Source organism: Triticum dicoccoides, chromosome 2A, assembly GCF_002162155.2.
Source record: "Triticum dicoccoides isolate Atlit2015 ecotype Zavitan chromosome 2A, WEW_v2.0, whole genome shotgun sequence".
NCBI classification, from domain to species: domain Eukaryota; kingdom Viridiplantae; phylum Streptophyta; class Magnoliopsida; order Poales; family Poaceae; genus Triticum; species Triticum dicoccoides.
This window is the reverse complement of record NC_041382.1, coordinates 755,330,681-755,339,300: the sequence shown is the minus strand read 5'-3', so window position 1 is coordinate 755,339,300 and position 8,620 is coordinate 755,330,681.

The window sequence follows — 8,620 nt, the reverse complement described above, 5'->3', positions numbered from 1 at the left end:
TTGGGGATGCCCCGGTTGGCATCCCACCTTTCTTCTTCAACAACTATCGGTTAGTATCGGTTGATCCTAAGTTTTGCTTCTTCACATGATGTTTGCTATTCTTAGATGTCATTTTATTTTGCTTTGATTGCTGTTTGAATAGAGTACCAAGATCTGAAATTATTAATGTTAGAGAGTCTTCACATAGTTGCATAATTATTCGACTACTCATTGATCTTCACTTATATCTTTTGGAGTAGTTTGTCATTTACTCTAGTGCTTCACTTATATCTTTTAGAGCATGGTGGTAGTTTTATTTTGAAGAAATAGATGAACTCTCATGCTTCACTTAGATTATTTTGAGAGTCTTAAATAGCATGGTAATTTGCTTAAAATCCTAATATGCTAGGTATTCAAGAATAATACAATTCTCTTATGAGTGTGTTGAATACTAAGAGAAGTTTGATACTTGATGATTGTTTTGAGATATGAGGATGGTAATATTAGAGTCATGCTAGTTGAGTAGTAGTGAATTTGAGAAATACTTGTGTTAGAGTTTGTGATTCCCGTAGCATGCACGTATGGTGAACCGTTATGTAACGAAGTCGGAGCATGATTTGTTTATTGATTGTCTTCCTTATGAGTGGCGGTCGGGGACGAGCGATGGTCTTTTCCTACAAATCTATCCCCCTAGGAGCATCCGCGTAGTACTTTGTTTCGATAACTAATAGGTTTTTGCAATAAGTATGTGAGTTCTTTATGACTAATGTTGAGTCCATGGATTATACGCACTCTCACCCTTCCACCTTTGCTAGCCTCTCTAGTACCGCACAACTTTCATCGGTACCATAAACCCACCATATACCTTCCTCAAAACAGCCACCATACCTATCTATTATGGCATTTCCATAGCCATTCCGAGATATATTTCCATGCAACTTTCCACCGTTCCATTATTATGACACGCTTCATCATTGTCATATTGCTAGCATGATCATGTAGTTGACATTGTATTTGTGGCAAAGCCACCGTTCATAATTCTTTCATACTTGTCACTCTTGATTCATTGCATATCCCGGTACACCGCCGGAGGCATCCATATAGAGTCATACTTTGTTCTACTATCGTGTTGTATCATCGAGTTGTAAATAAATAGAAGTGTGATGATCATCATTCAATAGAGCATTGTCCCAAAAAAAGAGAAAGGCCAAAAAAAGGAAGGCCAAAAAAAAGAAAGGCAAAAAAGAAGAGAAAGGCCAAATAAATAATAATAATAATAATAATAATAAAAGGGACAATGCTACTATCCGTTTACCACACTTGTGCTTCAAAGTAGCACCATGATCTTCATGATAGAGAGTCTCCTATGTTGTCACTTTCATATACTAGTGTGAATTTTTCATTATAGAACTTGGCTTGTATATTCCAATGATGGGCTTCCTCAAAATGCCCTAGGTCTTCATGAGCAAGCAAGTTGGATGCACACCCACTAGTTTCTTTTGTTGAGCTTTCATACACTTATAGCTCTAGTGCATCCGTTGCATAGCAATCCCTACTCACTCACATTGATATCTATTGATGGGCATCTCCATAGCCCGTTGATACGCCTAGTTGATGTGAGACTATCTTCTCCTTTTTGTCTTCTCCACAACCACCATTCGATTCCACCTATAGTGCTATGTCCATGGCTCACGCTCATGTATTGCGTGAAGATTGAAAATGTTTGAGAACATTAAAAGTATGAAACAATTGCTTGGCTTGTCATCGGGGTTGTGCATGATTTAAATATTTTGTGTGGTGAAGATGGAGCATAGCCAGACTATATGATTTTGCAGGGATAACTTTCTTTGGCCATGTTATTTTGACAAGACATGATTGCTTAGTTAATATGCTTGAAGTATTATTGTTTCTATGTCAATATGAACTTTTGTCTTGAATCTTATGGATCTGAATATTCTTGCCACAAGTAAGAAGAATTACATTGAAATTGTGCCAACTAGCATTCCACATCAAAAATTATCTTTTTATCATTTACCTACTTGTGGACGAGCAGGAATTAAGCTTGGGGATGCTTGATACGTCTCCAATGTATCTATAATTTTTGATTGCTCCATGCTATATTATCTACTGTTTTAGGCAATAATGGGCTTTATTATCCACTTTTATATTATTTTTGGGACTAACCTATTAACCGGAGGCCCAACCCAGATTTGCTGTTTTATGCCTATTTCAGTGTTTTGAAGAAAAGGAATATCAGACGGAGACGAAACGGAACGAAATCAACTGATGAAGTTATTTTTGGAAGGAGACAAACCTGATGGACTTGGACCCCACGTCAGAAGATACGGGAGCTGCCCACGAGGGTGGGGGGCATGCCCACCCCCCTAGGGCGCCCCCCTGTCTCGTTGGGCCCTCGTGGCTCCCTTGACGTACCTCCTGCACCCATATATACCTACTGACCTAAAACTTCCAGAACGCAACATAGATCGGGAGTTCCGCCGCCAGAAGCCTCCGTAGCCACCAAAAACCAATCTAGACCCATTCCGGCACCCTGCCGGAGGGGGCAATCCTTCTCCGGTGGCCATCTTCATCATCCCGGTGCTCTCCATGACGAGGAGGGAGTAGTTCTCCCTCGGGGCTGAGGGTATGTACCAGTAGCTATGTGTTTGATCTCTCTCTCTCTCTCTCTCGTGTTCTTGAGATGATACGATCTTGATGTATCGCGAGCTTTGCTATTATAGTTGGATCTTATGTCCCCCCCCCTCTTCTCTCTTGTAATGAATTGAGTTTCCCCTTTGAAGTATTCTTATCGGATTGAGTCTTCAAAGATTTGAGAACACTTGATGTATGTCTTGCCGTGGATATCTGTGGTGACAATGGGATACCACGTGCCACTTGATGTATGTTAAGGTGACCAACTTACGGGTTCCGCCCATGAACCTATGCATAGGGGTTGGCACACGTTTTCGTCGTGATTCTCCGGTAGAACTCTGGGGCACTCTTTGAGGTCCTTTGTGTTGGTTGAATAGATGAATCTGAGATTGTGTGACGCATATCGTATAATCATACCCACGGATACTTGAGGTGACATTGGAGTTTCTAGGTGACATTAGGGTTTTGGTTGATTTGTGTCTTAAGGTGTTATTCTAATGCGAACTCTAGGGCTGTTTGTGACACTTATAGGAATAGCCCAACGGATTGATTGGAAAGAATAACTTTGAGGTGGTTTCGTACCCTACCATAATCTCTTTGTTCGTTCTCCGCTATTAGTGACTTTGGAGTGACTCTTTGTTGCATGTTGAGGGATAGTTTTATGATCCAATTATGTTAGTATTGTTGAGGAAACTTACACTAGTGAAAGTATGAACCCTAGGCCTTGTTTCAACACATTGCAATACCGTTTACGCTCACTTTTATCACTTGCTACCTTGCTGTTTTTATTATTTCAGATTACAAAAACTATTATCTACTATCCATATTGCACTTGTATCACCATCTCTTCGCCGAACTAGTGCACCTATACAATTTACCATTGTATTGGGTGTGTTGGGGACACAAGAGACTCTTTGTTATTTGGTTGCAGGGTTGCTTGAAAGAGACCATCTTCATCCTACGCCTCCTACGGGTTGATAAACCTTAGGTCATCCACTTGAGGGAAATTTGCTACTGTCTTACAAACCTCTACACTTGGAGGCCCAACAACGTCTACAAGAAGAAGGTTGTGTAGTAGACATCAGTGGCAAGCACAAAACAGTCGCCCATGAAACTGGAGGAGGCAACTCCAGTCGGAAACAGAAGCGCAAGGCCGAGCCAGCCGCCCCTGGTGGTGAAGCCTTAGCTGTGACTCAAGGAAAGTTCAAAGGGAAGCCCAAGGGGTCGTGGAACCCCAAGAAAATAAAAGATCAAGATGGAAACGATGTGCTGGATTTGCCATGCCACATCCACACCAAAAAAGATGAAGAGGATAATTTCATTTACCCGAAGCATACCACTCGACAGTGTCGAATCCTAGTCCAACAGTTCCGAGAGAAACAGCCCAAGAAAAAGGAGAAGGAAGCAAACAAGGTTGAGGAAGAGGAAGAGGATGATGATGGTTATCCCCACGTGAATTCCACCTTGATGATTTTCGCTGACGTTGAGAGTAAAAGTTGATTGAAAGTCATCAATAGAGAAGTGAACATGGTCGCTCCGGTGACACCCAGTTATTCGAAGTGGTCCCAGACCGCCATTACATTCGATCAGTCCAATCACCCAGCGCACATAGCCACACCTGGGAGGCAAGCGTTGGTGGTCGACCGAGTAGTCGAAGGCACCCGACTGACAAAGGTTCTGATGGATGGTGGCAGTGGCCTGAATATACTGTATGTAGAGATGTTGAAAGGAATGGGCATTCCGATGTCCAGACTCGGTGAGAGTAATATGAGTTTCCATGCGGTCATTCCAGGCAAGAAGGATGCATCACTCGGCCAGATTGCTCTCGACGTGGTTTTCGGTGATTCCAAGAATTACCGCAAAGAAAAGTTGACATTTGAAGTTGTGGATTTTCAGAGTGCATATCATGCTATTCTGGGCTGGCCAGCTTATGCACGTTTTATGGCTCGACCATGTTACGTGTACCTAAAATTGAAGATGCCTGGTCCCAAAGGGGTGATCACTATCACTGGTAATCGGAAGAAGGCGGAAGAATGCTTCCATAAGGGTTCAAAGATCGCCGATGCACAGATGGCCGTAGTAGAATTGCAAGAATATCAGAAAAATGCAGATCCGAGTGATTTGTTGCGAGCCAAGAAGCCCACCACAGATTCAGCATTCCAGTCGTCTGGCGAGACAAAGTCGATTAACATTCACCCGACAGATCCCAATGCTGCTCCGACTCACATTTCAACCACACTCGACTCCAAATAGGAAGAAGCGCTCATCCAGTTCCTCCGTGAGAACTGGGACATCTTTGTATGGAAACCTTCTGACATGCCAGGTGTTCCCAGGGGACTGGCTAAGCACCATTTGCGGGTTGACCCAAAAGTGAAACCAGTCAAAGAGCATCTTCGACGGTCTGCCGTACAGAAGAGGAAGGCAATCGGTGAAGAGGTGGCTCGGCTTTTGGCAGCTGAGTTTATCCGTAAGATTTACCACTCCGAGTGGTTAGCCAATGTTGTCATGGTCCCAAAGAAGGACGACTCACTTCGCATGTGCATCGACTTCAAACATATCAATCGGGCCTGCCCGAAAGATCACTTTCCTTTCCCTCGCATTGACCAAATAGTCGACTCGACTGCGGGGTGCGAGCGTTTGTCCTTTTTGGACGCCTACTCCGGGTACCACCAGATCCGTCTGTACGGACCCGACAAGATAAAAACAGCTTTCATCACCCCATTTGGATGCTTCTGTTATGTCACTATGCCATTCGGTTTGAAGAACGCTGGAGCCACATTCATGCGGATGATTCAGAAGTGCCTGCTCACTCATATCAGTCGGAATGTGGAAGCATATATGGATGACATTGTGGTCAAGTCATGTAAAGGTTTTGACCTACTGACTGACCTTGCTGAAACCTTTGCCAACCTCAGAAGGTATGATATCAAGCTTAATCCATCAAAGTGCACGTTTGGAGTTCCAGGCAGAAAATTACTCAGTTTTCTCGTTTCCGGACGACGGATCGATGCTAACCCAGAGAAAGTGGGTGCCATACTCCGGATGAAATGCCCTGTGCATGTGCACGATGTCCAGAAGCTTACTAGTTCTTTGGCCACCCTAAGTCGATTCATTTCTCACCTCGGTGAAAAGGCACTGCCTCTTTACCGACTGATGAAGAAATTAGATAAGTTCAAGTGGACTCCTGAAGCTGATGCAGCATTTGCAGAGCTAGAAGCCCTGCTTTCAACCCAGCCGGTGCTTGCTGCCCCAATCAGTAAAGAGCCTTTACTGCTTTATATAGCAGCCACTGGACAAGTCGTCAGTACAGTACTTACGGTCGAGCGGGAAGAAGAGGGAAAAGCCTATAAAGTTCAGCGCCCAGTTTATTATATTTCTGAAGTTCTGACCCCGTCAACGCAGAGATATCCGCACTATCAGAAGCTCGTTTATGGGATTTACATGACCACGAAGAAGGTTGCACACTATTTCTCTGATCACTCTGTTACAGTCGTTAGCGACACTCCGTTGTCAGAGATTCTACACAACAGAGATGCAACTGGTCGAGTGGCAAAATGGGCGATTGAACTCCTTCCTTTAGATATCAAGTTCGAGGCAAAGAAAGCTATTAAGTCCCAAGCAATAGCATATTTCATCGCCGAGTGGATTGAACAACAACTGCCGACTCAAGTTCAGTCGGAGCACTGGACCATGTTCTTTGATGGATCCAAAATGCTGAATGGTTCCGGTGCTGGGGTGGTTCTAGTATCTCCCCGAGGAGACAAGCTCAGATATGTCCTCCAGATTCACTTTGATTCCTCCAATAATGAAGCTAAATATGAAGCACTCCTGTATGGGTTGCGTATGGCCATCTCACTCGGCGTCCGTCGCCTCATGGTCTACGGCGACTCAGATTTGGTAGTCAATCAAGTGATGAAGGAGTGGGACGTCAGAAGCCCAGCCATGACTGGTTACTACAACGCGGTGAGGAAGTTGGAAAAGAAGTTTGAGAGGTTAGAGCTCCATCACATACCCCGACTGAAAAATCCAGCAGCCTATGACTTGGCAAAGGTAGGTTCCAAGAGAGAAGCCATTCCCAGCAATGTGTTTTTGGAGCATATTCACACGCCGACCGTTCAAGAAGATCCTTTTACTGAAGAGCCCTCGTAGCCTAAGAGCGCCACAGATCCGACTGAAGTCGAGGTCCCAGCAGTGGTCGACCTAATCATGGAGGTTCTGGTCATCACACCCGACTGGACAGTGCTGTACATTGCGTACATCCTCAGAAAAGAACTCCCAGAAGGCGAAGAAGAGGCTCGGCAGATCGTCCGTCGATCCAAGGCCTTTACTGTGATAAGAGGACAATTGTTCAGGGAAAGCGTGACTGGAGTTGGTCAGAGATGCATAACGCCAGAAGAAGGTCGAATGATCCTCAACGACATCCACTCGGGGACCTGTGGCCACCATGCGTCCTCTCGAGCCATCGTGGCTAAAGCATACTGAGCCGGATTCTATTGGCCGTGAGCAAATGAAATGGCAAAATATATAGTCGACAGATGTGAAGGCTGCCAGTTTTACTCGGACATGTCTCACAAGCCAGCGTCAGCCCTGAAGACCATTCCTCTCTTCTGGCCCTTTGCTGTTTGGGGTTTGGATATGGTTGGACCACTGAGAACTGGTAGGAGCGGCTTCACTCATGTGCTCGTGGCAGTCGACAAGTTTACCAAATGGATCGAAGCTAAACCTATCAAGAGTCTTGAAGCCAGCACCGCTGTCAGTTTTATCAGAGAATTGACATTTAGATATGGAGTTCCACACATCATCATCACGGACAACGAGTCAAACTTCGATTCTGATGAGTTTAGAGCTTTCTGCGCTTCTCAAGGCACACGAGTCGACTATGCTTCAGTCGCTCACCCGCAGTCGAACGGACAAGAAGAAAGAGCTAATGGCCTGGTTCTCAAAGGATTAAAACCCCAACTGATGCGTGACCTCAAACACGCCGCAGGCGCTTGGGTCGATGAACTTCCGTCAGTTCTATGGGGTTTGAGGACAACTCCCAATCGGTCGACTGGACGAATTCCTTTCTTGTTGGTCTATGGAGCCGAAGCTGTTCTGCCGAGTGACCTGCTCCACAATGCTCCCCGACTCGAGATTTTCTCTGAAGAAGAAGCAGAGCAGGCCTGACAGGATTCAGTCGATCTCTTAGAGGAGGAAAGAGAGATGGCCTTGATCCGGTCGACCATTTATCAGCAAGACTTGCGTTGATTCCACGCCAGGAACATGAGGGGCCGAACCTTTCAAGAGGGGGACCTGGTTCTTCGAGTGGATCAACAGAAACCACACAAGCTCGCCCCCGCTTGGGAAGGCCCCTTCATCATCACCAAAGTTCTCCACAATGGAGCATACCATCTTTACAGTGTTGAGCATCAGAAAGACGAGCCACGAGCTTGGAGTGCGGAGCTACTCCGCCCCTTTTATACTTAAGCACTCATTCAAATAAAATGTAATAAGAAGTACCTTTGTAATTTGTTCGTCAAAGACAAGAACTTTTCAGTCTTCTCACATGATTGTTGTTGCTTTTATTTACCTCTGAAATCCCCCAGTGGGTGGGCTTAGCCGCGAATCCGTTCCTCCTAAGTTCGAAAGAAAATCCTACCGAGTGATGGGTAAGCCTCTCACTCGGGAGGCTTAGCCGCGAATCTGTTTCGCCTAAGTTTGCAAAATCCTACCGAGTGGAGAGCAATCCTCCCACTCGGGGGCTTAGCTGCAATCTAGTACTCGCCTAAGTTCTCCCACTCGGAGGCTTAGTTGCAGTCCAGTACTCGCCTAAGTTTGTAAAATCCTACCAAGTGGAGAGCAATCCTCCCACTCAGGGGCTTAACTGCAGTCTAGTACTCGCCTAAGTTCTCCCACTCAGAGGCTTAGCTGCAGTCCAGTACTCACCTAAGTTTGTAAAATCCTACCGAGTGAAGAGCAATCCTCCCACTCGGGGGCTTAGCTGCAGTCT